General features: G+C 52.4%; 1 protein-coding gene across 11 annotated transcripts in view; it reads right to left on the minus strand.

The window, feature by feature from the left end:
- Atp2b2 (ATPase plasma membrane Ca2+ transporting 2) overlaps window positions 1-27,063 on the minus strand; it is a 361,587-nt gene that overhangs the window by 187,010 nt on the left and 147,514 nt on the right. For 9 of the 11 annotated variants that reach the window (XM_008854887.1, XM_008854884.1, XM_008854883.1 and 6 more), the window contains exon 1: window positions 7,335-7,436. The exons of the other annotated variants lie outside the window; for them this stretch is intronic. The gene's annotated coding sequence lies outside the window, so the exon portion shown is untranslated. Of the gene's footprint in view, window positions 1-7,334; window positions 7,437-27,063 lie in introns of those variants that run through there. 11 annotated transcript variants of the gene reach the window in all.

The following is a 27,063-nucleotide window of genomic DNA, read 5'->3' on the forward strand; positions in this document are numbered from 1 at the left end:
AAAGAACTTCCCATTGGACAATGCCATACGTGGTCCCTGGAGTCTCCCCAGACAGTGGGGACAAACCCCTCTTCTAAAATACTTTCTGATGCATTGTGGGAGAGCCCTGCTTCCTCCTTTAGAGCTTCCTGGTACTGGACCCCAAATAGGGTCATTCACTTGCAGCTTCTCCCACAGCTCTGCCAAGTCAGGCTCCACACAGCACTAAGAGCACAGGAGGCAGGGCTGAGGTCTTTGCTAAACACAGGCCTTCTCTTCTTGTGCTAGGATTTGCTCTTCTGAGTCACCGTCAACACACCCAGGAATGAACGGGACCCTGTTCAGTCCAGTTTCTAGCTGTCATCTGAGGCCTATCCCACTTCACAGATCAGGATGCTAAGCTCACAGAAGCCAAGCTCCTGGCACAAGGTCACACAGCAGTTAATATAGGCATTGGGATTTATATTCAAGGATCTCTGATGCTGTGAGAGCAGGCCACTTGGACACTGGTCTCTGGTCCTCAGCTGAGTGTGTCCCACACAGTGCCTCACCACACTCTCACACAACAAAGAAAGGACTGTGGTGACAGGCTGCAGGAGCCCCATGCATACCTGAAATCCCCAGATGCACTGGCATCCCATAAAGTGCCACAGTTTTTGCATATAATTATGAATATCCGCTCATATGCTTTTTTGGTTGTGATCATTTATTTATTGAGACAGAATCGCATGTAGTCCAGGCTCTGTAGACAAGGATGACCTTAAACTCACAACCTTCTTGCCTCTACCTCCCCAGTGCTGGGATTTTAGATGTGTGTCACCATGGCTGGTTTTCATCCTTCCCTCTAGAAGATTTGTAATATCTAGCCTCATGTAAATGTTAGTGTCTAGTTACTTTCTATTGCTATGATAAAACACTGACCCAAACCATCTTGGGGAGGAAAGTGTTTATACTATCTTACTCTTCTAAGTAACAGTCAATCACGAAGCAGTCAAGACAGTAACCTAGAGGCAGGAACTGAAGCAGAGATCATGGAGGAATACTGCTTACTGGCTTGCTCCTCTGGCCTGTGCTCAGCCTGCTTTCTTATACAACCCAGGCCCACCTTCCCACCACCCACAATGGGCTTGTCCCTTCTACATCACTCAACAATCAAGAAAATACCTCACAGACATGCCCACAGGCCAATCCAATAGAGAAAATTTCCCAGTTGAGGCGCCCTCTTCCCAGGTGTGTCAATTTGACAACTGACGCTATCCAGGACAGTATTATTTAGGGAATAATGACAAGAAAAAAATGTCTGGAATGTCTAGGATCTGCTTGTTTCCACTCCAACACTAGGGTTATTGATGCATGCAACCATACTTGGTTTTTATTAAGATGCTGGGGATCTGAACTCAGGTCCTTATGCTTGTGTGTCAGGCACTTTATTGACCAAGCCATCTCCCCGGGGCCTTGAGTATTTTTTGAGCTGCCATTGTAAACCCACAGATTGGGAACTCAGTCCCTGGGGAGACCAACAGCAACAAGGAAACCACAACTGACTCCATATTACAGGCTGAGGAAATGTGCAAGGCTCCACCTGGACCATCCCAGGTCAGGGTGGGCACTTGAGTCCCTTGCCTCTCACCGCTACTTCCCAACATTTGGAAGATGTACATTAGTGTACCCATTTTATGGAGGCACAAACTGAGCTTAAACCACGTTTCACTCACATAGCTGCTGAACGCTAGAGTTGCTTGTTAAGATGCAGCTTGCAAGAAGCAATTCCCTCCCACACAGCAAATGGGAGAGACATTTGTCAAATGCTTGAGGACACAGCTTAGCTAATCATAAGGGGGCCAATTAGCATGTTGGCATGCAATCATGATCCTACAAGTTGGGTGTCATCATTCCCGGAATAAGGACAGAGAGGCTCAGAGTTGAGGCAGGAGGAGCTGCTTAGGAAGGGACCATAGCTCTCTACTCTCTGCCAGGCTCTGGTCTCCTGTGATCAGGGCAGGTCCCTCTTCCCTGGGTGTAGCTCACCTCTGTGGAGCTCAGGAGCCCCTGCCCTTTAGGGTTCTGGCTATGGGGCCCAGCATGGGTCTAGAAATGTGGAAAGAAGACACACCAGAGCCCTGGGTTCAAATCCCAGCTCTCCCTCCCTGTGTCACTTGAGAACTCTTTTAGCTTCCCTACATCTTGATTCCTTTAGCTGTAGAGTGGGTGACCATGATGGAACAACCAAGTCTTAGTAGCTAGACATTTTCAATAACTACCCTAACTACAGTGTCCCTCCTGAAATCCACATCCAGTTGGACCTTCAGAACACCACCTTATTGGAAACACAGTCTTTGCATAGGCGCTTGTTATGAATCTTGAGACTGTGCCATCCAGGGTTGGGGTGGTTCTAAATTCAGGACTTTATAAAAGAAGATGCAGGGCATGGAGAGTAAGAGGGCAATGAAGATAGAGGCAGAGACCAGAATCACAAGCCTCCAAGCCAAGGAACACCAGAGACTGAAGCCACTTGCCAATGGCTAGGGGACACTTGGGGATAAACTCTCTGACTGCCTCCAGGAGGCGCCAACTGAACCAACCCAGACATCAGACTTCTGCCCTCCAGACTGTGAGCAACACCTTTTTGTTGTTTAAGCCACACCACTTGTTGGATATGGTGGCAGCTGAGAAAGTGCCACGACCAAAACCACCACTGTGGCCTCCACCATTAATCCTGCAGAGTGCTTGACAAGTCTGGGCTCTGTATCCTTGGGACCTTCACCAAGGACCTCCCACTCACAAGGGGTCAGCTTGTGATCATTGGACTCTGTCTAGCCTAACAAAAGGGACTCATCCAAGCTTACTGCCACTGATGACAGGGCCTAGTGGCTGGGGCCCCCAGCTCATCCAACTTCAGATCAAGGCTTCCTATCGTGGGGTGGGGGCCAGGGGAGAAAACTCTGCCTGCCCCTGCCTGGCTATCTCACCCTCCTACACCCACCTCTGTGGTTCCTGGTCATGCCTGCAGCACTCTGGCCTTGCAAAATTTTCTAGCTTATGTATGATATTACTGAGGCCTTAGGATGCTGCCCTGCCTCCCATCGTAGTGCTCCCTACAGGAGACCAGAGAGGTAGCTTTGACATGCTGGCCAGAGCAGGTCCTCAGCTTGATTATACAGTGCCATGCATTCTTGCTATGATCACATAGCAGCCCTGTGCAGTGTGCAGGATGGGGTGTGCCTACCATTGAGGTAAAGCCACTAGCCTAGGGTGGCTCCTGAGCAACGGTGCGTGCGTGCGTGCGTGCGTGTGTGTGTGTGTGTGTGTGTGTGTGTGTGTGTGTGTGTGTATGTGTGTCCTCCTTGAGATTCTCCATCCATCAGATTCTATTTGAGCAGCTAGAATTAGCTTCATGGTATCCTGGTAGTGCCACACTCCCATTCGGCCCATGTCTCTTTCCTCTCCCTTGTGGCCCTCATGGTTCTTCCTCTGTTGTTCAGATAGGGACCTGAGGCTCTGCCCTCCTGCCTGCAGCCTGGTAGGGCCTTGTGGACACCCCTGCCTGCTGCCAGCTCTCCATAAGGGTCATAGCAGACACATGATTATTTCTGCCCTGGGGATTCTTTCCCTAATTTCTGACTTGTTGGAGGCTCCCACCAGGAGGGAGAAATGGACTGGACCTGAGCAGGTTCAAGTTCCTGGCTTTGGGGAGGGGTGGGATGGGCAGGGCACCCAGATTCTATGCAGGAGAGGCACCCAGCCTCCTCTATTGTTCTGGGTTCCTGAGACAGGTCTGGGGGGACTTGCCTACCTCCATAACACATGTGCATGCGGCACTCAACTGGATGGCAGGCTGTTGGGAGCTGAGGGGCAGCTGGGAGGAGTCTTGTCTTGCAATTTAGGGTTCCCTTCTTGACTCTGTAATTCTGTATGCTGGCCCCATGGTATTTGAAATCTTTCTGACAGTTTGCTTGAAACCTTCCTTTAAAGAGGGAAGACTAAGAGCCAGGCATGGTGGCACATGACTTTAATCTCAGCACTCGGGAAGCAGAAGCAGGTGGATCTCTCCGAGATTGAGGCCAACCTGGTCAAGTTCCAGGCCAGTTAGAGCCACAGGAAGACCCTGTCTCAAAAAACAAAACAAAACAAAAAACTCCCCCAACCCCCAAAACAAATACCTCCCAAACCCAAACCAAAGCAAGCAAACAAACAAAAAGACCCCAAAAGATTGACTTAAGAGGGGTCATTTTTCAAGAGTCTTTTTCTAGAACTGCCGCAGGCACAGGGTGCTAAGCATAACATGCAGACCAAACCCAGTCCCCTGAAGCCCAGTCCCATAAACTCCCAGGGGTACAGGCAAAAGGATGATACCCTGGGACACCTGAGACCTGTAGCCCAGGACCCTCTGAAGCATGAAGAGAGCTGAAGAGAGGGCCCAGACACCCTCCAGCAATCTTGGATTATCAGGGCCAGAGACCCTCCAGCTCCTGTTCTCCCTTCCTTTCCTGACCTTAGCATTTGTCCTGTTTGTAGGTTCTGATGCCAACTGTTCCTCCATGCACAGCCCATGACAGTGTCTCCAGTACTGAGACAGCTTGTAGGATGAAGCAGGGCAGGACCCCTGGCCACAGGTGAGGAGGCTCAGGGGCAGAGAGCTGCAGTGAGACACCCAAGGTCACACAGGTGGCTAGTGCCCTGCTCCCTTCAATCTGGAGTCAACACATGGGGATGCCCAGGACCCACATGGGCCACTGCTGCTTCTTTCCTGGGATCTGAGAGAGCTCAGTGGGAACCCCCATGTTTCCCACTGTAGCCTTGGACAGACCCTTTCTCCTGGCTGGGTCTGAGTTTCACTCTTCTAGATGGCTTGGTTGGGTGAGTTCTGAACACACACATCTGCTGTGGCTGTCTGGGGTCATTCTTGACACAGAATCACAGAAACCTACCCCTGCTGGGAACTGCCTGCCTACACCCTCCCAGGTTTTTGGCCAGGGAGTAGTACTTCAACTGGGTCTGACCTAACCCCAGAGGGGCTAGAAGGTGTCAGTTCTAGCTATGTGACCTTGGGTGTTGACTTCTTGTCTCTGGACACAGCTTCCTCACTTAGGACATGGGGACACCAGAATGGTCCTACAGAGGCAGTGTATGTAGTACAATGTGCTATTTGTCTGGGGTTCCTGACTGTGATTGGGAGAGAGCAGAGGGGAGGTAGGCTGTGGAGGGGTTGGTATCTTAGGCTCTGCACAATGAATCACATAGCTTTTCTGCCCTATCGACTGGAGGGGACCTGAAGGCTGCTGGAGGCATCCCGGAGGTCCTGGCTCTGATACCCCACATCAGTGGACTGACTTCTGGGTTCCAGAAAAGGCTGGTGGGGGCTTCTGGGCTGCTGACAGTCTGGGCCATGGGCAGTGGCCATGCCTACCGACTACTGCAGCCTTCTCTGCAGACCATCAATCACCACAGATGGCCTTGTTCAGCTCAATCATAGCTCCCTGGGAACATGGGCTGACCCGCCTCTTAGGCCTGTGGGAAGCATGGTGGCCACTCAGGACCCAGTGTCCATCTGGCCACCCAGGCAGTCCCCCAGGGGCCTCTCCCCAATGCCCACAGGACCACCTTTGTTCTTGGAAACTGAGGGAGCATGCACTGGAAACTGAGGGGGCATGCATACAGTGTCTACTGAGGTGCGGAAGCTGTAACTGCTGCTGCTTTACGTGTCATGGGCATTCACCTGTAGGCACATTCTAGGGCACTGTGTGCCACCCATACACACAGGCACACTGGTGGTGTGTGTTTGTCACCTGTATTCCTAGGGCAGCCCTCACACAGGCACCCGCAATATTATGGTGGCTGCTGCGAGTTCCTATGTGCCAGGGATGTGTGTATGTAGGGACAGGCTACACTCAGTGGGCGTGCATGCTGCATTCAACATGGGCCATGAAGGATGTGCACTGTGTGTGCACGGGCTAGGGTACAACTGTGAGCACAGATGAACATGTATGACATACCATTTGTGGGTTCTATATTGGTATGTGTGCACTGGAGTGAATTTGTACACATGCACTATTCTGCAAATGGTCCTGGGTGTGAAGTGGCTAAGCATCCTTCCTGGTACCCCCTTCCCCTAAGAAGTCTCCCCAGACAGCATCCTCTCCTTGCCATCATTCCTTCAAGGAAGTTACAAGGCGGAAGCCCTGAGCTCAGAGGTTTGTGCTCCAAGCCCCCTCCCACTGCACACGTCAAGAGAGAATTTCTCCGGATGGCGCCGCTGCTCCTGGAAATGCCCCAAACGTCAGCTCTCCCTCCTCCTAGCGATGTGGAGAACCATGCCCAGTGAAGGGAGCCCCTTCCACATTGTGCTGTGTTCAGCGTCACACTGAGACCCTCTACCGGTAGCTCTGCGGGTGGCTGGCCTGCTCACTTACCTTCTGAAGGTCGAGCCAGGCTCAGTCTTTGAGGGGGCCTCCTCTGATAGGGGGGTGGGCCAGTTGTAAAGTCCCCTCCTCACTCAGTATGCTGAGCAGAGGTCAGAGAGTTGCCTTAAAAATAATGGTGGCTGAAGACAGCTGCCCAGCTGGGGAGGTCCTGAGCCCTGGCGGATTCCAGATCCTGCAGGGGGTCAGGGAGGAGCCCCAAGTGTCCCAGGGCTTAGAGAGGCCACCGGGGCTTCCAAGCTGAAAGTGCCAACTCCACCATCTATCTACCGTGACTGCTGCAAAATGGCCTGACCACCCACTCCTGCCCTCACCTGCCACAGAGGGGACTTGGGACACATCCCTGCCACCACTGGCCCAGCTCTCCTGACCCAGTGGGACCCGGCACACAGCAGTCCACCCCATAAAGGGACCCTTCACAGGGGATTCCCCTGCCTCTTTCCCGGGACTCGGGCCAAGGTGGGCAGGGGACATCCTCTAGTCCTCTCGATCTCCCAGGGACAGGGCTCCAGAAGAGACTGGTGTCCCTGCCGCCGCGGCTGCCACCACTAGCCCTTGCATAACATCCTGGGGGCATTTGCAGCCGGGAGGCCACTGGCATCCACCTGAGACCGCCCCCCACCCCGCATCCGCACGTCCAAGACTCCCTGCTTGTGTCCCCAGCCCCTACCCTAGCCCCTCACCCTGGAGTGTGTCTCAAGTCAGGCTCACAAGCATCCCAGGCTGCTTCCAGATAAACAAGCCTTGCTCCCCCCCCCGCCCCCGCCGCCACCGCCGCCACCATCAGCATTTGGGGAGAGAAAAAAGGCAAATGCAAAGAAACCAAATAAAATGGGTGAGGGAGGAAGGGGAGAACGGAGCCGGGCGCTTTTTATTTTTTATTTTCTCATGCTTGGTGGTGGTGGTGGTGTGTGGGGGGGGATGCCGGTTACTTACTTGGCTATGGAAATCGCCAGCGATCGGATCGGCTTGGGTTCCAGGCGGGCAGCCGGTAATCGCGGTGCGGCAGCTGGCGCCGCGCGGAGCCCAGCCCGCGCTCCCGGGTCCCTCCGCAGACTGTACCATCGCGCCCGCGGCTGGGGGGGCGCGGCCGGCGGCTCCACGCACACGCCAGGGCGGCCGCCCGGGGGAGGGGCGCGAGCGCGGACCGAACCACCCGGCGCCCAGGCAGGCTGCTACCGGCATCCTTCCCGCGGGACGGGATCGGCGGCTGCCCGCAGAGTCCCTGGGAGAGGCCGGCTACCCGCAAGCAGAAGGCTGTGTCAAGGGCACTCCGAGGGGAGGGAGGGTCAGGGCCCAGCGCTGACAGAGCAGAGAGTAGAGGGAGGTGAGAGCCTAGGAGGAGGAATTGGGTTCAAATGGCCCTCAAGTCACTTCCTACTTTATGGGGGACAGTGTTAGATAGGGTAGGGGGCTCTAGCCTCCTGGGTGCGGACAGGGCACCCCCATATCTGGGGACAAAGATGGCATGGGGAAAGGGCACACCTGAGTGCACCTATGGAGGTAGAGTCTGTGGGGCAGAGTCCCCAGCCAGCTGCTGACTGTCACCTAGGTCCCCTCTGCAATCCCACACCCTGCCTGGGTGTGTCCACCTCCCCCAGGGTGTGGGCAGGCACGGTCAGGGGAACTCCTGAAGGGGCCATTACTCTGCTGTCTGGAGCAGGAGTGTTAGTACATGCCCACTATCTGCCAGGGTATCTGTGATGAGTTGGGGGCTGATGGCTCTGGAAGCTGACCCAAGGCTATCCAGTTGCCCACTTCTCCCTGCCTCATCTCCTCCCAGGGCTGCCCTGTGGACTTTTAAATTCCAGACAGATGGGACCACAGCTTTAGCAGCCAGGTGAGGTGGCCTCAGTGGGTGGGGGTGGGGAGCTTCTCCTGTTTCCCTCACTGGCTGAGGCCTCTCTGAGCCAGGTCTGTGGTCACACTTCACACCCAGGAGGGGCTCCCTGTTTGGAAGAGGGCACTGGAGATATAAGGCCAGTGTGTTAGAGCACCTGTCCTGGGAGGCAGGGGCAGAGCAAAGGTGCCCTGGGAGCCAGTTCAGACAGAAGCTGCCTCCTTTTCTGCCCCCTCCTCTGCCCACCTAGGAGCTGCTGGCCTGCCTGAGCATCCCGCGCTGCTGCTCCATCCCTGGCTGGCACGGAATATCAATTTGTCTCGTTAAGCTGAAAGTCTGCACTGCACCAAAATCAGAACCCGCCTCACAGAGGGGCTGCGGAGGGAGAGAGCAGGTCTGTAAGGCAGGGCTCTGGAGCAGGACCACCTGCCTCCTCAAATGCTACCCTTTACTCTCCAGGCTTCACCCTTCAGCAGAGGGTCCCATCTACCCCTGGCCAGGTACAGTGGTCTGTCTGTGTGTGTATGTACAGGAGCGGGGACAGCCAGACACTGAGGATGCCCAGGCCTGGCGACTGTCTTAAGGCAGGAATATGAGGTTCCCACAGGGCAACCCAGGACCCCCAGCAGAGATCTTGCCAAATATCAACAGTTCAGGGTTGGTGAGGCCCCTTTCAAAGTAGCCTCACCTCTGCCTCCTCTTAAGGCTGCATGAGGGGTCTTCACCCTTTCCGGAGGGCATTCTACTGGTCACCCTTCCTGAGTAGACTCATAAGTCAGCAATGTCCCTATGTGCCCCTACCCCAAGAGCAAGAGCCAGGCTGGGAACCCTGTTTTTCAGGTTTAGAGGCCACCCTGCCCCCACCAGAGTCTAGCAAAGGTTTTAGGCCTTGGCTCAGGGAGGCTGGCCCAGAGGGCAGCTGGTGAGGCCTCTGTTTCACCCTGTGTGTGCAGGAGCCCACCACCTCCATGCATCTTTGTCACTGGGGCAAGCCACTTTCTCCGGTGACCAAATAGAGACCCCAGAGGGTTCTGAGGGGGGGCACCCATTTCCACATCATGTCTTTTTCTATATCTGGCTTGAAGCCACCTGCAGCTCAGGAAGCCACAGGTCCTTGCTCAATGCCAGGGGGCTGTGTGCACTCAGAGGAAGAGGCAAGTGTGGCTGCTGGGGCAAGACCACACAGCCGTCAGGATAATCTTCCCCTGTGATTGAGGTCGTCGGTTCCTAGCCCAGGCTGCCAACAGGTGATGGCCAGCTGGGGGGTGTCTGGCCAGGGCCCCAGTAACTCATCTATATGGCAGTCCTGAGTCCTGCCTGCCCAGTGGCCCCATGGAGCCATGCTGGGCTAAACCTATAGACACTAAGAACCCGACTCTTAATCAGTCATGGATTTTGCTTCCTAAGACTGGCCAGGTTTCAAGTATCCATCTCCTTGGCAACACAGTCCCATGTCCTTTGGTCTCTGAGTCCACACCCCAGTGGCTGGAGGTTCTCTAGATCCTAAAGCATCCTAAGTGTTTGCCAACATAGTTTTTCCCTGTATATACACCTGGATTCTAGGCCCACGAACTCCTTCAGCTGCCTCTTTTCTGGGTAGTCCTTCCTGATTTCTCAAATTGACTTGGTTCATGTCTTTCTCAGCTCCTACCATACCACACTGTGCGGTCTATACCTCTGTGCTTCTTACTGGGCTGGGACTGCATTCAGACAGGCCCCTAGGATCCCAGATGCTGGGTCCCAGCATGCATCTGGTCTTGCAGTAAAGACTTGAATGAATCTATTGCTAATTTTGACCCATCAAACCTTAAAACTGGGAAGACCCTTGGGAACTCAATCTCCCATTGCACAGAGGCATGAGCTGAGGCTCCATGGGAAAGCTGTAAGTGCTTTGCCTAATTCTGTTGTTGAGGGTGTGAGGTAGCCATAGACACCAGCCTGCCCCTGCCCTGGGCCTCCTCTCTGGGTTGTGAGCATTTATGGGTCACTGCGCTGTCCTTTTAGGGTGTGTTAGGAGTCAGGGAGCATTGGGCAATCAGACAAACAGAGCATTTGTGTTGAAACTCTGGGAAGGTTGGATGTGACAGGTCAGGGCCACCTACCAGGGAAAGGGCACAGAGGCAGGAGGCCAGCCAGGGGATCACTGATGGCTTTTCCTCCAGTGTCACCTGGCTCACCGTGGACCTGGACTGAAGGTCAGGCCTGGGGTTTGGTCAGCCACACTGAAGAGGGGGTTGGGGCCAGGGCATGAGGTGAAAAGATTGGGGTCCTTTGCCCCAGCTAGTCTGCTTAAGTCACAGGCCAGTGGCCTCTTCCATGGGTCACTGGCTCTGTGTGGATGGGTGGCACCCGCACCTGTTCTCTTGCTAGTGCAAGGCTTTGAGGCACCTAGGCAGGGATCCTGGGGCAGCTCTGGTAATCTGGCCACTGCCATCAAGAGCCTCTAGTTGTCCCCTTGGTGGAGAAGTTCCTTTCCATGATTGTCTCTGACCTTCACAATCACCCTATACTCTGTAGATCCTTTTGCATTTTACAGATAAGAGCAAGCCTTGGGGATCTGAGTACTGTCTAAGAAATAGAGCCAGGAGGTGAAGCCAAGCTAGAAGTCACATCTGTCCCACTGGGGTCTACCCTACCCTCTTTCCTGCTGGGTACCTCTCAAGTCTAAGGCACAGGGATGCTGCCACTGATGCCCCTGAGGGGCTCAGAACACGTATCCAAGAGGCCATTGTGGCCTACTTCTTCCCAGATCTCTTGAGCTACAGTGGGCCCCATACCTACTCCCCACTCCCACCATGACGCCAAACCCCTGCAGCCCCCTGGCTCTAGGGCTGAGCTTTGTGTTCTCCAGACCTGGGTTTAACAATTGGCTCCCTTCTTTACTGCCAGATGACCTTGGACAATCAGATGACTCAACTTCTGGGTCTTAGTTTTCTCATCTGCAGAATGGGGATGCTGATACTTCTTGGGCCATGGTGTCAGTTCAAGGGAAAATGGCAAGTGTTAGTAACCAGGTGAAACCCAGAACTTGGGTCCCTGAGAAGCACCCCAGGAAAATTTGGGGTCCTAGGCCTCTTCTGGCCATTCCACTTAGAGGGGGCATTCTTAAATATTCCCTGTAGGGTATAGGCTATGGTTCCACTCAGGTCCCCAGTTCCTGGCTTTTGCGTCTGCTCTGGCTCCTTCTGTGGGACGGTGTGACCCTGGCTGCTGGTGATTCCCCAGCTGTTACCACTCAGTGCTGTTGACAACCTACTCAACACCAGGCCTTATGTGCAACACCCAAGATGTGAAACTCTGGGAGGTGGGCCCTCCTTGTAGCCCTGTTTTACAGATGAGAAAACGGAGGTAGAGTCAGGTGGAACAGTGAGTCAGTCACCGAGAGTGGGGACACTGGGGTAAGCCTGGGTTTTCCCGCTGGTCACAGGACAGAAACTATCAGCCTCACCCCATACCCAGTGGGCAGGTGTGAGCCCTTTACCTGCCTCTTCTCTGAGGGAAGCCTAGACCCACTGGGCATGAGCTCATGTGGCAACAGAGACAGAAAACTAACAGGAGCAAGCGCCTCAGAGCCCTGAATGGAGGGCTCTTGACGACTGCATGGAAGAGGACATTTTCTCAGGCCCTTCAGGCTGGCACTGCCACCTCTCAGCCATCAACCCTACCTTAGGGCCTTGATCTCTGCCTTTCTCCTACCAACCCCCTACCTGCCACCCCCTGAGGTTCTGTCTCTGACCCTCCCATTACCCTCTAACCTCATATCCAGCTTCCATGCTCCCCAAATATATCCTTCCCTCCACCTGCCTGGAGAACTACTCATCCTTCAAGAGCCCCTTCCAGCAGCCCCTCCTCTGTGAGGTGAGGCCTTCCTGGATTTTCCTCCCTATCAGCTGGTCTTCTTACGCAGGTATTCATCAGGCTAATGTACTCCTAGGGACAGGACAATAGGTCTCATTTCCATGGCACTCTGGCAGTGGGCACAGAGCCTCAATACATATTGACTGAATCCACGAGTGCAGGTTTATTGAATGAAAAAGCAATTCCTGGAGCAGACCTGACCTGCATTTGTCTCCTTTGATGGCACTGGGAATGTTCTTTGGACTGGCTGGGACTTCTGGTTTAAGGGTCTTGTCAATAAGCAGGGTTTCCTCTGCCTGCCCAGTTTGGAAAGGATAAACAGAGGCCAACTTTGCTCATGTACCCCTGTCCAGAGATGTCTTAAGTGGGACCGATGCTGGAGTCCAAGGCTACAACACTTGTCCCTAAGGTTTTATCTCAGCCACATCACACCGTTGCAATGTCATTTCTTTGGGCTGTTCAGCCAATCCTTCCTTTAACTCTCACTAGGTGAGTGAGTGGCCTATGCTGGGGTCTCTGGTTAGTCAAGTGTGTATGACTTCAGTCCTGCTAGAGGGAAGTCCTGCAGGAAGAGAAGCTGGGAGGGGGCAGAGAGGGTGGGGTCGATGGTTCCTGAATGTCAGGAGAAGGAAGGGAACCAGCTGTTTGCCAAGTGCCTACCCGTGCTTCTAACAGATGAATTGTCATCTCTTGCTCACTATCTGTGTCAGGAATGCCTAGATCTAGAGGTGAGGAAACAAGCCAGAGAGGGCCTGTGGCCCTCTGGGGTCTCTCTTTTCTCCTCCTACCATGGAGGCCATGGGGACCGTCAGGGACTGAACATTCCTGAAGAAGATGGAGCAGAGGGGTGTCTGGTGAGACAGCTAGAACCAAATGTTGAGCACTGGAGGCCCATAGTGCCAGCACCTGATCAGTGAGAAGCCAGGGCTCAGGCATGGCCTCTTGAGTATCTGCATGGGTGCAAACAGCGTGGAGGATGCTTGGTGACCTCTCTCCTGTGCTTTCCTGAATGCTAATGCTTCCACATGCTTCCATACACACACACACACACACACACACACACACACACACACACACACACACACACTTGACCCCAGTGACCCCACTGTATGGAGTACTTCCTTTTTTTACCAGATGGGAAGAGTGTTTCATAGATGGAACCAGAACCTGAACTCAGACTCTGCCAAGAGGCTCCTAACTTCCAGCTAGATCCACACGCTCACTCCTGTCCACGGTTCCACTGCAGCCCTTCCCTGTCAATCAGCCTCCCTGGGGACTCAAAGGGGATTATCTCAGGCCTTCTTAAGGTGACCAGGGAGCCCTGGTGGGTATGGAGAGGGCAAAGGCTAGAACTGAGCTGGCTCAGAGCTCCTGAGGATTGCATGACTCTGGAAAAGCCCTGCACCTCTCTGGTTTCAGGCTCCTCTCCTGATCAGTGAGTGCAGTGCAATATGGCTCCTGCTTCTCCATTGGCTCATGGGTTTGTGGCTCCATCAGCATCTGCTTCCCAGCTGCTGGGCCAGATGTAAGCACAAGAGGCAGAGAAACCCTATGGCCCACTTGGAGGAAGGCAGAGAGAGACGGACATGGAACATGCACATAACATGCATTTGTGTAGAGAGTGTGAGCTGCATGGTCAGCAGGGGCCTGGCCTCTTGCTGAGCGCAGGAAGGCTCATGGTGGCTTTCCTGTAGGGTTATGGCTAAGCAGATTCTGGAAGCTGAGCAGGAGGCTGGGGTTCCAGCAACAGGAACAGCCTGTGCAAAGGCCCTGAAGCTGGGAAGTACTTGATTCTGAGGAATGGAAAGGAGGCTGAAGGTTGGAGGGGAGAGTGGCACGGAATGGTCTTGTGGCCATTCTGTCCGTTTTTACCTGGGAAGTGACATTAGAGAAGACTGAGGGAGATGACCAAGGGTGGGGCCCATCTTGTATAGTAAGTACTGTGCTTGCTGTGGCTGCCCATGACAACCTGCTGCCTTCCCCTCGTGTCCAGTAGCCAACCATGCCAGCATTTTAGTAGATGGAGCAGGTCCTGGGAGAGCATGGAGAATGCCAGCAGCAGCATGGAGAGGCCTTCCCACTGTGGAGGACACCCAGGGAACAGCCCCACAGAAGGGGAGATGGTGGGAGAAGGAAACAGGTAGGGTAGGGCTGTGAGCAGAACTGTCAGGTTAAGACCCACCCTGCTCCACACACCATGGTGACCTCGGGGGCAGTTGGAGCAGCTGTTAGGGTAGATGACATAGTGGTCTCTAAGTCATTAACATGCCTGACAGGTACCTGGCCTGGCATCACTGTGCCCAGGCTGTTCCTGGGCCTCATGTGTAGATGTGCTGAATGCTTCCTTGGCCCTTCAAAGTAGTATGAGTGGGTCTCCTGCACAGGCTACCCTTGGGAGCCCAGCTGGGTGATGCTGGTGGAGGCTCACTGATTTATCTAAGCTGTTCTCACCTGGTCTTATATGTCCTCCCTGTAGGCTGCTGGGCTCAGGAACTATCTGGGAATTCATTGTGAGACCTTCTTGGAACTGGTTCACAGGAACACACTGCCCTGCCCTCCATCTAGCCCAGCCCTTCCATCTTAGTTAGAGCTGGGGAGTCTGAGGTCAGGCAGGGGCTGCCACTTGCCTGGGACATGCACTGTAAAGCCATGGATGTAGGGAAAAGGACTAGCTCCAGGGCAGCCCTTCTGCCCTATTAGGAGACCCAAGCACTCTGCTAGGCCCCCTCGAGACTCAGGACCCTTTACCAGCTGTGGCTCTTCAGGAAGACCTGTACCAGTGAGGCCAGGCCAGTCTGCCCTACCCTGCCAACTGTAGACCCCTGTCACCAACAGCCCACAGCAGGAAGCTGGGGAAGCAGGAAGAGCACCGGGCCAGCAGTCAGCAGAGTAGGATAGACTAAGGGGCAGCAGGGGTGGTTTTTTTTTTTTTTTACCTCGTCCCCCAGCCTTCCTGACCTGGCAGCCCTGTGACAAAGACCCCAGGCAAGAAGGACATAGATGGGTCTTTCCAAATGTGGACAGCTCTGCTGGAAGGTGCTGTGTCTTTTGGGGGACAGAGAATAGCAGTATAAGGCTTGGGATCAAAGAGATATGGGACTGAACTCCAGCTTTGTCACTTAGTACTAGGTGGCTTGGAGCTGGTCATTGGGCTGGTTTGAACCTTAGTCTTATAACTGTGAAGTGGGAACAATGTGATTATAGGACACCGGGAAACACCAGTGATCTGTGCATATAAATGTGGCATATAGTAGGTGTGGCATATAGTAGTGTTCAGAAAGCCCTGTTTGCATCTCCATCTCCACTGTGCCAATGTGACATTTTCAAATCCTATAGCAGCTGGTCTGGTATAAGATTGGCACTGCTTCATGATTAAGCACTATTTAAGCACCTACTATATGCCTAATGGCTATCTTCTAGAAGTAGGGCATGTGGAAGACAACCTAGTTACAAATAAGGGAATGAGGGAGAGAGACTGGACATCTGGAGGAGAGGTTAGGGATACTCTGCCCTGGGGAAGGTAGGATTTCTTGGGGTGCCTTAAGCCCTCCAGAGATCACCATAGGGGTGGTTACCCTCTTTTCTGTGGCTTGGTGGGAGCACTCAGCTGCCAACTCACAGAGGAACCCATACATCAACCCATATATCAGGCCCAACAATGCACAGGCTGGAGTACTGGTGATGGGTGCCTGAGCCATAGTCACTGGCTGCCTGCAGAACTGTGCTCAAGTCTGAACTCCACCACTTGTTGGCTCTGTGACCCTGGGCAAGTACCTTGACCTTTCTGATCTGTACTTCTGTCAGTCACATGACAGAGTCCTCCCTGAGAATGAACTGAGAATACTATCCCTGCCATGTGTGACATGCACAACTGTCTTTTAGAAATTACCCACAACCCCCTTCTCTGTGTGGAACACAAGTATCTCCATCTTGCCCAGCAGTGTTCTGGAGTTGCTTATGTGGCTCCTGAGAGCCACCTGTGCCTGCCTGTGATTTTGCTGGCAGTCCACCTTGCCCAGGTGGGAGCTAACACAAGGTGTGACCCCCAGTTTTCCCAAGAGCTGGCTACTGCATAGGTACCAACACTGCAGGGCACCCTGAGCTAGTCTTGGTTTTCTAGACTGGTCCTTCTATCTGCTCCAGCCCTGGGCTTAGATGGCTCAGATAGAGGACTTGTCACCTTCCTGATGGTTGCCACTATGCCCAGGGTGCCAGGTGATGCTGGCAAGGGACCATCCTAAGTACTGTTAGCCTGTGATGGTCCCATTCCTTCCTTTTGGCCCCTTTCCCTGTCTTGCCCCTGGATCCAAAGTCCCTGCCCCAGGCCTCTCCTCTGGCCTCCAAGGCCCTCTTCTTTAATCTCTACTCACTGCTTTGGTCCCTCTGTGCCATGCTCCCTTCCCTGTGGCCCATAGGCTCTCACCGGTCCTGGAGCAGGTCCTGGTCCCCAGCCTCCCCTGGTGGCACTGGCCCAGCTCTGCTTCTCAGAAGCCTGGCAGTGGATGGCAGTACCCACACGCTTGTGTGTGCTGGGTACCAACCTCAGTTCTCCTAGCTGCTGTCTCTCCCTATTTTCTCATCTGCAAAATGGAGTGAGGGACTGGAGAGTTGGCTGAGTGGGTAAAGGCACTTGCCACCAAACCTGCTGAACTAAATTCAACCCCTTGACCCACTTGGTGGAGGGAGAGAACTGGTTCCTGCAAGTTGCTCTCTGATTTCCACACATGCATGTGGACACACATACAAAATAAATAAGTAAATAAATGTCATACATTGTTTTAAAATGGAAGTGAGGAAAGGTCCCCATCCTTGTACTACAAAGTGGTAATTGTCTGGAAAGACCTGTGAGTGCTATGGAGGTGGTTCAGGGCTACCTTGAAGGGCAAGGCTGGCTTTCACTGATGATTTAAGATGTGTTTTGGGAGAAAAAAATCCACCACAGGCATGTCATTTATAGTCAGCTCCCGTGCAAGATTCTGTCGCTCCTTGCCTGCTCTGCTAAAAATAGCAGACGACAAAGGGCACTGCTGCTCTGCCTACCTGAGGCACCTACTAGGGACAGGCTTTTTATCCCTCCTGAAGCCAGAGCTCTGCTCACCAGCTTCACGTAGTTCTTGGCCCTGGGCCCTGGCTTCATCACTCTGGGGGTAGCCATGGTCCTGGGGGAGCTGAGGGATGCTGGGGAGAGGCCTGGCCTGTCACCTCCTCCCCCAGTCTGGGGAGTAACTGTAGTCCTCAGGGCTGGCTGGGCATCCTGAGTTAAGAGGGTTTCCCTAGATTCAGAATGAGAAAGCTGATGAAGTTGCAGTCCCCCTGAAACTTTCTCTGGATGCTCAGTATAATCAGGCCGTCTTCCCATCTTCCTCCTCTAGCCTGCAGCCTGGGGCTCACACCAGGAATGTCCCTTGCGATGTCCCTGGTGATGGCAGTGGTGCTGAGGAAGCTGACACCCAGAGCCACCATCTGTGGGGTGCTGGGGATTGCTCAGGAAATGTCAGGTGAAGTGAACTCATTCAGGCCTCTGTTGTTTGCTGCCTTGCTGATGCCACCTGGCTCCAAAGTACAGCCAGAGTGTCCCCTCCTGGCCTGCTGTCAGCTCAAAATGAAGCCCATAGGGCAGGAGACAGAGGGCTCCAGGGCTTGATTTGAGTGGGGGAAGAGGGCAAGTCACCATCACAACTAGTTTAGGCTTAGTGGGAGAGCACTGGTGAAATGCCCAGGGCCCTGGGTTCCACACACCAGCTTTCTTTTGCTGACTAACAGCATCAAAAACAAATAAGAGACAAAACCCCACAGTGGATAGCATCATCATGGGCCATGCCCTTCGGAAGACGGGAAGGAATGGCTGGTGGCAGACCCAAGAAGGAAGCAGGGTGGGGTTTGGGTGGGACTTGCAGGGGGCAACTGAGGAGGGCTTGCCACCTCAAAGCAAGGCAGGCAGAGCCCCAGTTGTCAGCAGTGACACCTGCTTTGCCATAGAATTCTTCATAGGCCCCTGTGTAAAGGCTTGGTCCCTAGGGTGTCACTACTGGGTGGTAGCAGACCACATAGATGGCAGGGGCTGATGGGAGGTCCTTGGCTCACTTTTTTGGATGACTGGCAGCCTTTGATGAAGGTTTTGCTCAGCTACAGGCTCTCATTGTAATGTATGGCCTCACTACAGGTCCAAAGCAAATGGCCAATCAATTGTGGGTTGAAACATCTAAAACTATGAGCCAAAAAAACCCTGTTACTTCATAAGGTGATTGTGTGAAGACAGATATATGACTAACAGTATGTGATTTAACATTTGTCTTTGAAACAATTCCCCTATCAAAACCAAATGCAGTTGGCCCTCTGTATCCATGGGTCCCCACACCGCAGATTCAGCTGTGACTGGAAATAAATATCTACAAAAATGCATCTGGGCTGGGGATGCTTTGCTCAGTGGGAAGAGTGCTTGCCTTGCAAACATGAGGACTTGAGTTCAATCCCCAGAACCCACATAAAAAGCCAGGTGTGGTGGCATACTCTTGAAACACTAGCACTGGGGAGGTGAAGACATGGGAATCCCTGGGCCTTGCTGGCCAGCCAGCCTAGCTGAACTAGTGAGCTCCAGGCTAGGAAGTGACCTTCTCCCCCAAAACAAGATGGATGGCTCCTGAGGAACAACACCAGTGATTGACAGCTGACCTCCATGAATAACCCCCTCACCCACATTTAAAACATGCCTTTGTATTGAATGTACAGATAGCTTTTCTTGTCATGATTCCCCAAACAATACAGTCTACCAACTATTTACCCAGCACTTGGACAGCTTAGGTGTTACAATCGTCCGGAGCCAATTTGAAGCATGGTTAGGGTGTGGGGAGGTCCCACATGGAAGCAACTATTTTCTATGAGGGATTTGAGCACTGTGGCTTCAGCAGCCTTGGGGGTCTCAGAGCCCCTTCCAGATCCCAGCCATCTTTGCCTCAGAATCAGGACTGGCTTTGACATCTGTCTTTCCTCTGACCAGTATAGCAAACACACCATTATTCAAACAGGATAGGTGCATTGTTCACAGTTGGAACGGGGGCGGGTTCCTCTCTGTTCCTTGGGAGCCTCAGTTGTAACCCTAGAAGGATAATGAATTCTCTGGGGCTGATCTAGGCTGTGGAGGAATTTCTCAGAGGTCAGAAGGGACAGTAGGCTCTCCTGGAGGGTCAGCTGGCTCATGACAAAGGGGAGTAGAGGATGCTCCTGAGGACAAATGTACCTGGGGTCACCCTGGCACAGCCCTCCTCCCCAGTCTCAGGTCTTGGCCACCTCCACATGCAGGGACAGAAGTTCCCTCTAAGTCTTTTCCAGTCAAGCGCCACCAGGGCGTCCTGACCTCAATGACTAACACACATTCTTGGCCTAGTTAGAAAGCCCCTCGCCTCTTGTATTTATAGCACCTCCCCATGCCACTTGTGCCTCAGAGGGAGGCCCAGCCCTGCTTAGGACTCTCTCTCTCTCTCTCTCTCTCTCTCTCTCTCTCTCTCTCTCTCTCTCTCTCTCTCTCGTCTTGTGATGGAGCTCAGACTGGCCTTGAATTCATGCTCCTTCTGCTTCTGTCTTCCAAGTGCTGGAATTACAGGTATGCACAATTGTACCCAGCCAAGCCTCTTTCCACATCTCCCCGCCCTGAACTGATTCTCACAGGTGTATCAGACCCTCCTCTTTGGGGACAGGAGTGGAGCATGGATGTCACTGTGTGACCAGAGACAAGTGGCTCCCCTTCCTTGAAGTTCATCTGTAAAATGGAAGCCACCACTACCAGGCTGGACTGGGAGGGTGTGTCACGGCACCCTGATTCTCAAATTAGAATGACTGACATTTACAGATCACCAACTATGCATGGGGTCCAGCTCTAAGAACTTGACACATCATCTGTTTCTTGCAAGGGTCCCCGGAAACTTGTATGGTGGTTATTATATCCACAAGGCAAAGGAAGAAACCAAGGCACAGAAAGGTTAATAAGCAGCTTGCCTGAGGTCATACAGCCAGATGGGATTTGAACCCAACTCCAGAGTCTAAATTCAGGTCCTGGGTTGACTTTGGCAGACAGAGAAGCTCCTCAGCCAGAGTGGGCTGTCGGTTCCTCCTATAGGAGCATGTGCACATTGTCTTACTGTCTGTGATAGTGTGGCCAGGGTGGGAACGCATGATGGTGGCCACCCATGAGCCACAGGCACAGCTAGTGCAATGGCCGGTCCTCTCAATGAAGTTCTCAGGGACATGGTTAATGTGGGAACAGAGTAGTGATGGGGTGTGAGTCACAGCTGGGGCACACAAAGCACCCCCCTTTACACAGGGGGATGCTGAGGCCCACAGAGGGCAGAGTACCTAGCCATATGGAGATGAGGGACGAGGGGTGGATGCAGGGGACCTCAGTCCCTTGCCTCATTCAAGCATCATCAAATCTGCTTGCTCTCACCCTTCAATCTCAAAGGAGGAAAATATCCAATATGCCTTTTCCTGCAACGGTTTTGGGTCGAGCCATTAGCCCAGAGCACTCTAGTGGAGGGCTGGTATTGAATGGGGATCTATGCTCACCTCATGGCAATAGAATGTGAGGACATCCTACCTGACCTTTGTCACCCTCTTCCCTTCCTCATACTCTTCCCTTGGCTGCACAGATCCAGTCCTCAGTACTGCATGTGGGGCCCCTCACCATATTCCATACCTGACACAGTGCACAAGAGCAGTGCACAGGGCAGCTAGAACGTCATCCTGTCTTTCTGTCCTTTCCAACTCAGCCTTGAGAGAAAAACCCTGACTTCAATTTCAGAAGCTCCAAGCCAGCCACTTTCAGGATTCCTGAATGCAAAGAGGTGTCAGGCTGCGAGCTGCGTGTCCTTAGCCAGGAAATTGACGGGCGACCCTGATTTAATTAGTTTTTTCTTGTGATGATTTAGAGAAGGCTGTAATTAGCTCAGGGGCCCAGAGGGAGAGGCCCGGGTGGTGGAGCCAGTGCTGGAGCGGGTAGCAAGGGAGGGTACAAGCTGGATTCCAGATCAGACCCCTGTTTGGTCAGGCCATGGAGGCTGGAGAACCTGGCTGTTGGGGAGAAGTGAGTCCCCCAGCAGAGGACAAGACAGAGTTGGGGAAGCAACAGATTCTTAGCAGGGCCTTTGTGTTTCGTTTCACATTAGAGCTGTGTATGTGGCTTCCACAGGTGACACAGTATAGTAACACTTAGGCTCTGTCATGACAGATAAAGCCTTGGAGGCCCTTGTGCAAGGCTGAAGACATGCCCCATGATGCCAAGCTTATACAAGGAAGGGCTCTGTTCCTAGTCTGGAGGAGGAAGCTCTCAGAACAAGGTCTGAGCTGCATTTGGAGAGATTGACATTAGCTAGACACTGGCCAAGGACTTTCCTGAGACCCTAACCAGGCTGAGCCTGCAAGGCAGATCCCAGGTGGAAGGAGCTGTGGTTTGGGATGGTTCCTCCCTGCTTGTAATGAGGTTGGTTGATTCAGTATGGAAAGGGGGAACTAATGGGCAGTGTCTGGGTGCCGAAATGGGGCCCCAGAGTAAACGTCTCTCTTTAGAGACCATCCCCCATGGGTGCTGGCACCCTGTCAGAGATCTAAAGACAACTGGATGGTCAGCTTAGGAGAATCAGTCCTTGAGTGCATAGTCACAGTGTGTGACCAGCTTTCAAGGCTCACCCACTAGCAAATGCTGTCTCTTTTGGAACCCCTGCTATATGTCAGAGACCATGCATCAATCACCTCTCCCTTCTGTATCCCCAATGGGAGTCACGGTCAGGTCATTTGCAGAAGAGGAAACAGAGGGGCAGAAAGAGGGGAGGAGAACTGTCTGAGACACTTTGAGCAGAACAACCTGGCTAGATATAAACCCAGGTCTATCTGGTAGCAGAGCCCGTATTCTTCCATACTTCACTAAGGAGAGTGGCAGGCCTGGGGGTAAAAGATGAGGAGGGTTAGAGGGGTGGGCACAACAGGGAAAGCAAAGGCTCCATTCAGCTTGGTGATTGCAGGCCGCATGGCCACTGTGAGCCAGGCCTCCCAGATGCAGACCTTCTGCTGGGTCCTGAGCCATGTAAGCTCTAGGCATGGGTCCAGAACGGTCCTTTCTCCCAGGCTTCCTCAGCTGACCTGCCCCTTGTAGACTTCTACCCTGCCACTGCCCCCTGCTGGCCTAGATCCCCAGCCTCTACTGCTTGTTTTCACATAGCTGTGCATGCCCATGCTTCATTTCCCATCTGCTTATCCCTCTTTTTGCAACAGTCCTCTCTCCGAGGATCAGAGAGGTCACATAGGTGGCTCAAGGTCACTCAGTTAGGACACAAAAGACCTGGAATTTATCCCACATCTCTATTAATCTCCAGCCTGAGATCTTCTCTGAGATCCTGTCACCTATGACTGTCACCTCCACAAATGTCCCTCCTGGTCATTGTGCTGCAAGGCCCTTGCTCTGTGTGTTACTCTGGTTAGCCAGCAGGAGGAGGTACATTCTGGAAACTGGCCAAGAAAAAGACTGGAAATAACTTTGATCCGCTGCCCTTACTTGCTGAAATGCACTGAACCCCAAATAGGAGCGGGTCTGGGAAGGCCTGGAGTTGACACTGACCACTGAAGGATTACAGAGTCCCCAGCCTCCCTTTCCGCAAGAGGAAATTGGAGGCTCGGAGAGAGCAAGGTTAGAGTCACCCCTGGGGTGTCCTCTGATGCATCCCATCCCCCCAAGACTCACTATCTCTTTATTTTCCAAGATGCTGCTACTGGCTTCCCAGGTTTGCTCTGAGGGTGAGGAGAGGTGGGAAGGTCCAGAACAGGACCTGTCACATGAGAGGTATGCCCCAGATGGAAGATAAACTGAACTTTTCAAAGTGAAGAGAACAAACATGTACAAAGAGAGAGGAAAAAAAGGCACGGAGAGTCTTAAATGAGGGCTGGTGCAGTGGCTGCTGCCGATAACTACAGGGAGTGAGTTCCATAGTCCGGTCCCCTGCCTATGTTGTTATATTATCCTCATCCCAAGGCAAGGACACTCTCACTACACATTTCACAGATGGGAAAACAGAGGCATCGATGGGTTAATTGGGAATCAAATGACAGTTTTTCAATGAAATGAAGAAGTAAATGAAGGAGACAGCCTAGGATCCAGCTGTCAATTAACCTCCCAAACCTCTTTCATGTCTCCCTTCTTCCTCCTACCTCCCTGGTTGTGTCTGTCACCTCTGAACCTGGCAGGCCACGTTGGTTGCCCTTGCTGGTTGGCATGTGGTAAGAGTCAGGGAATCCTGACTCCCAGCCTGCTGTGTCAGATATGGGGTGATGTTCTGTAATCTCTGCTAGGAGTCTAGAGGGGGTGGGTGTACTTGCTCTCCACCCCGTCACACTCCTAATGCACATGGCATGCGGTAAAGTGGCACTGGACTTAAAAGACACTCTTGGAAGAATGCTGGGCCAAGGGGAAAATTCCATTGCCACTGCCCCTCCCCCACTGGCTTGAAAGTGACTTGGTCACAGGGGGCTCTGCGATGGTGCAGGAGGGCAAGGAGATTTCCCAGTGGCCCCACTAGACCATAAGACTCAATAGGGAATGAGCATTTCTCTTTGGGCCTCAGTTTCCTTTTCTCTCAGCCATGGGATAAAATGAAAGAAAGTGAATTGGCAGATCCAGACTGGAGTAGCAACTGCGAACAGGCCATTTGTGAGAGCAGCCAGCTTAAAATAAATTTGTTTGTTTTGCTCAGAGCTTAAAATAAAATTGAATTAAACGCCAATGTTGAAAAATTGGAGGACTGTGCTTAGGAATCTGGGTTTCTGGCTTTTCTTAGGATTTTATCAAGGTTGCCCACTGAGAACTGCTGGAGGTGGAGGAGGCCACAGAGATGGACCTCTGATGACCTGGGTCCCCCTCTAGATGTGCTTCTGGGAGAGCAGCATCTCATCTGGATGTGGGTGGGATGACACTGTCTGGATCCCTATTTCTCCTGATTTACCCCTTCAAAAGAGGAGGGTGCTTCTAGTGTGTACCCTTTCCATGTGCACAGCAAAGACTCCAGCCAGGGCTTATTCTAGAAGCACCAGGTAGAGAGCGCTCAGTGCCTCATACCTGCCAATCAACCATGGGATTCTAGGACCCTTATGAGGTCAGTGCCCTGAGTGTCACATGAGGTTTATGGGTATACTGAGGCACAGACAGGCTAACTCACCTCCTAGGATCACATGATTGGGAAGTGGAGGTACTAGGATATAGATACCAGCAGCTGCTTCCTGAAGCTGTGTCCCACCAAAAAGCTGTCCCTGTCCCCTTTTTAGGGGGTTGGTGGGTGTTCTTATAGTCCTGCCCAAGTTTCTACCTCTTTACAAACATGAAATCTCCACCTCCATTTCCCTCCTTCCCTCTTCAGCCTTGTATTTCCCTCCCTCATCTGGCCATCAACTCTGTCTTCTCATCAAGCAAGGAAGGTACAAGTACTACCATTGCTCTCATCAAAAAGTGGGGAAACTGAGGCACAGGACGGTGTGAGTGATTTGTCCAAGGTCATGTATCTAGAGCACCAGAATCCCTTGGCTTCAGAGTCTGTGTTCTTGGCACCCTGGAGCACCTGTGTATCCCCAACCTCCCACCTTGCTGTCCATTTCATCTCTTACCCACCCATCACTCTAGGGTGAGCCTTACTGGCCACCCTATGCTAGACTCAGGTGACACAGATAGACACCTATGATGGCTCCTAGTCGCAGCTACATGGAGCCTAGCTGAAGTGGAAGGTGACACCCAGCTCTACAAACACTACCTATGGGGCTGGGGTCAGTGAGGAAACTGGTTTCTAAGCCATAGCTTTGAAGACTCCGGAGGGCTGAGGCAGAGGGATATTGTGGCACCTGGAAGCTTCCTTCAGGGTGACCACAGCAGGTGGATTGGGAGACCCCAGCTCCCTGTACCTTTTACAGACACAGCAAAGACTGGCTTTCTGGCCTGGCTTGGCAACAGAGCTACCATGAAGCCCTGAGCAAGGGTTCACTGTGTCTGTGCCTCAGTTTCCCTGTAAAAAGAGGCAATTACATCACCAGATGATGCAAACTAGCAGACCCAATGCCACATTTGGAAGTCCCAGGGCCACGTTCAGGTTCATGAATATATATATATATATGAATATATGTATATATACACACATATATGTATATACTCACATATATGTGTGTATATGTATTTTTAAATTGTGTGTCTGTATGTGGGTATATGTACATGAGTGCAGGTGCCTGCGGAGGCTAGAAAAGGGTGTCAGATCCCTTAGAGCTGAAGTTACAGGGAATTATGAGCTGCCTGATGTAGGTGCTGAGAGTGAAACTTGGGTCCTCTTAAAGAAGAGCAAGCACTCTCAACCTCACAGCCATCTGTCTAGCTCCTGCATGGTATATTTTTAAATACACTTTGTGTTGTAGAACAGTGTTAGATTTGCCCAAAGGAAGACAGAGTGGAGTTTCTGTCCACCTCATATCTAATTCTGCTATAATCAATGTCTAATAGTAGTGTGGCATTAGGTCTCACAACACACTGATGTCCATACACGATTATCCACAAGAATCTACACTTAATCTAAGTTTTCTTTGTTTGCCTACTAACCACACCCCTCTCTGCTCTGAGATCCCTGCGGCACTGTATCTCCCCCACCCCCACTTAGGTTTTCTGTGGCTGTGACAGTTGTGTGAATGTTTTAGAAAACTAAATTTGGATCTGGGCATGGTGGCACATGCCTTTAATCCCAGCACTAGGGAGGCAGAAGCAGGAGGATCTCTATGAGATTGAAGCCAGCCTGGTTTACAAAGTGAGTTCCAGGCCAGCTGGGGCTACAGGGAGACCCTGTTTCAAAAAAACAAAACAAAACAAAATTAAATTTGGGTACTTCAGAAGGCATGCACCAGGTTACCAGAAACAGGCTGACTCCCAGGCAAGTTTCAAGGGCAGTGATCAAGAATCAACAGGGTGTGATTAACATGTTTATTCACTTAACATGTCACACCTTTGAAGAGCTAGATGACTGGATTTCTAGTTTGCCACAGTTCCTATCACCACTATCTGACCCCTAAAATCATTCTCTATCACCTCTGGGTGCCTGAGGGCTCCCTGCTGCAGATAGACAGGTCTCCTCTAAGTTACACATCTGTAAAATGGGTATCACAGTACCTTCTACCTGACCAGATGAGGTGGAGGTGAACTGAGATATGTATGGAGGATTCTTAGCAGACTGCCTGGGGGTATTCAGCCATGGAGACAGTTCTCCTGTTACATGTGTGTTACCAGACAGGAGTGTAAGTCCTCTCTCTTTAAAGCAAATCCAGCCCTTCTTGCCCTCTCTTGTCTTTTATGTGTCCCTGTCTGCCAGGCAAGGCCAGGTATGGGAGAGTCAGAGAAAAGCTTGTCAAGATAGGTCCTACCTATGAGCAGAACCAGAGACCCAGAGGCAGACCCCAGAGCTGCCAAACCCAGGGGTATGTTAATGGAAGTTAGGGCTCCAGTTTTCCCTTCTTAAGGAACTCCTTGGGGTACAAGATGGCCTGTGGTATCAGGCACCCCCCTATAGCTCAACCCACACCTCTTTCCCTAGCTAAGAGTCCCTGGACACAATATGTGGGGACAGGATACAGACCTCTTGGGTGCTGTGGGGACAGGTCTGCAGGCCCAGCCTTTTTCGAGGGAGTGCTAGCTTCCTCAGCATGGCACCTCTAGACTGAAGCCCAGAAACAAAGTCAGTGAGGGATGTGTTTCTAGGGGTTCACCCTGACAGCTTGCATGGGTAACACCAAGTGCTCAGACTCCTTTTCCTAATAACAGTTACAAGGGCCAGCAGTCACAAATGCAATGGTGGCAGTGATAGTAGCGTTCAAATGACATACAAGGTGCAGATCAGCCCTTTATGCGCACAGAATACTCCCATGAGCCCTGGAGACAGTTATGGACACATCGATCGCTCTCCAGTTCAC

Source organism: Nannospalax galili, unplaced genomic scaffold (assembly GCF_000622305.1).
Source record: "Nannospalax galili isolate Female #2095 unplaced genomic scaffold, S.galili_v1.0 scaffold406, whole genome shotgun sequence".
Classification (NCBI taxonomy): domain Eukaryota; kingdom Metazoa; phylum Chordata; class Mammalia; order Rodentia; family Spalacidae; genus Nannospalax; species Nannospalax galili.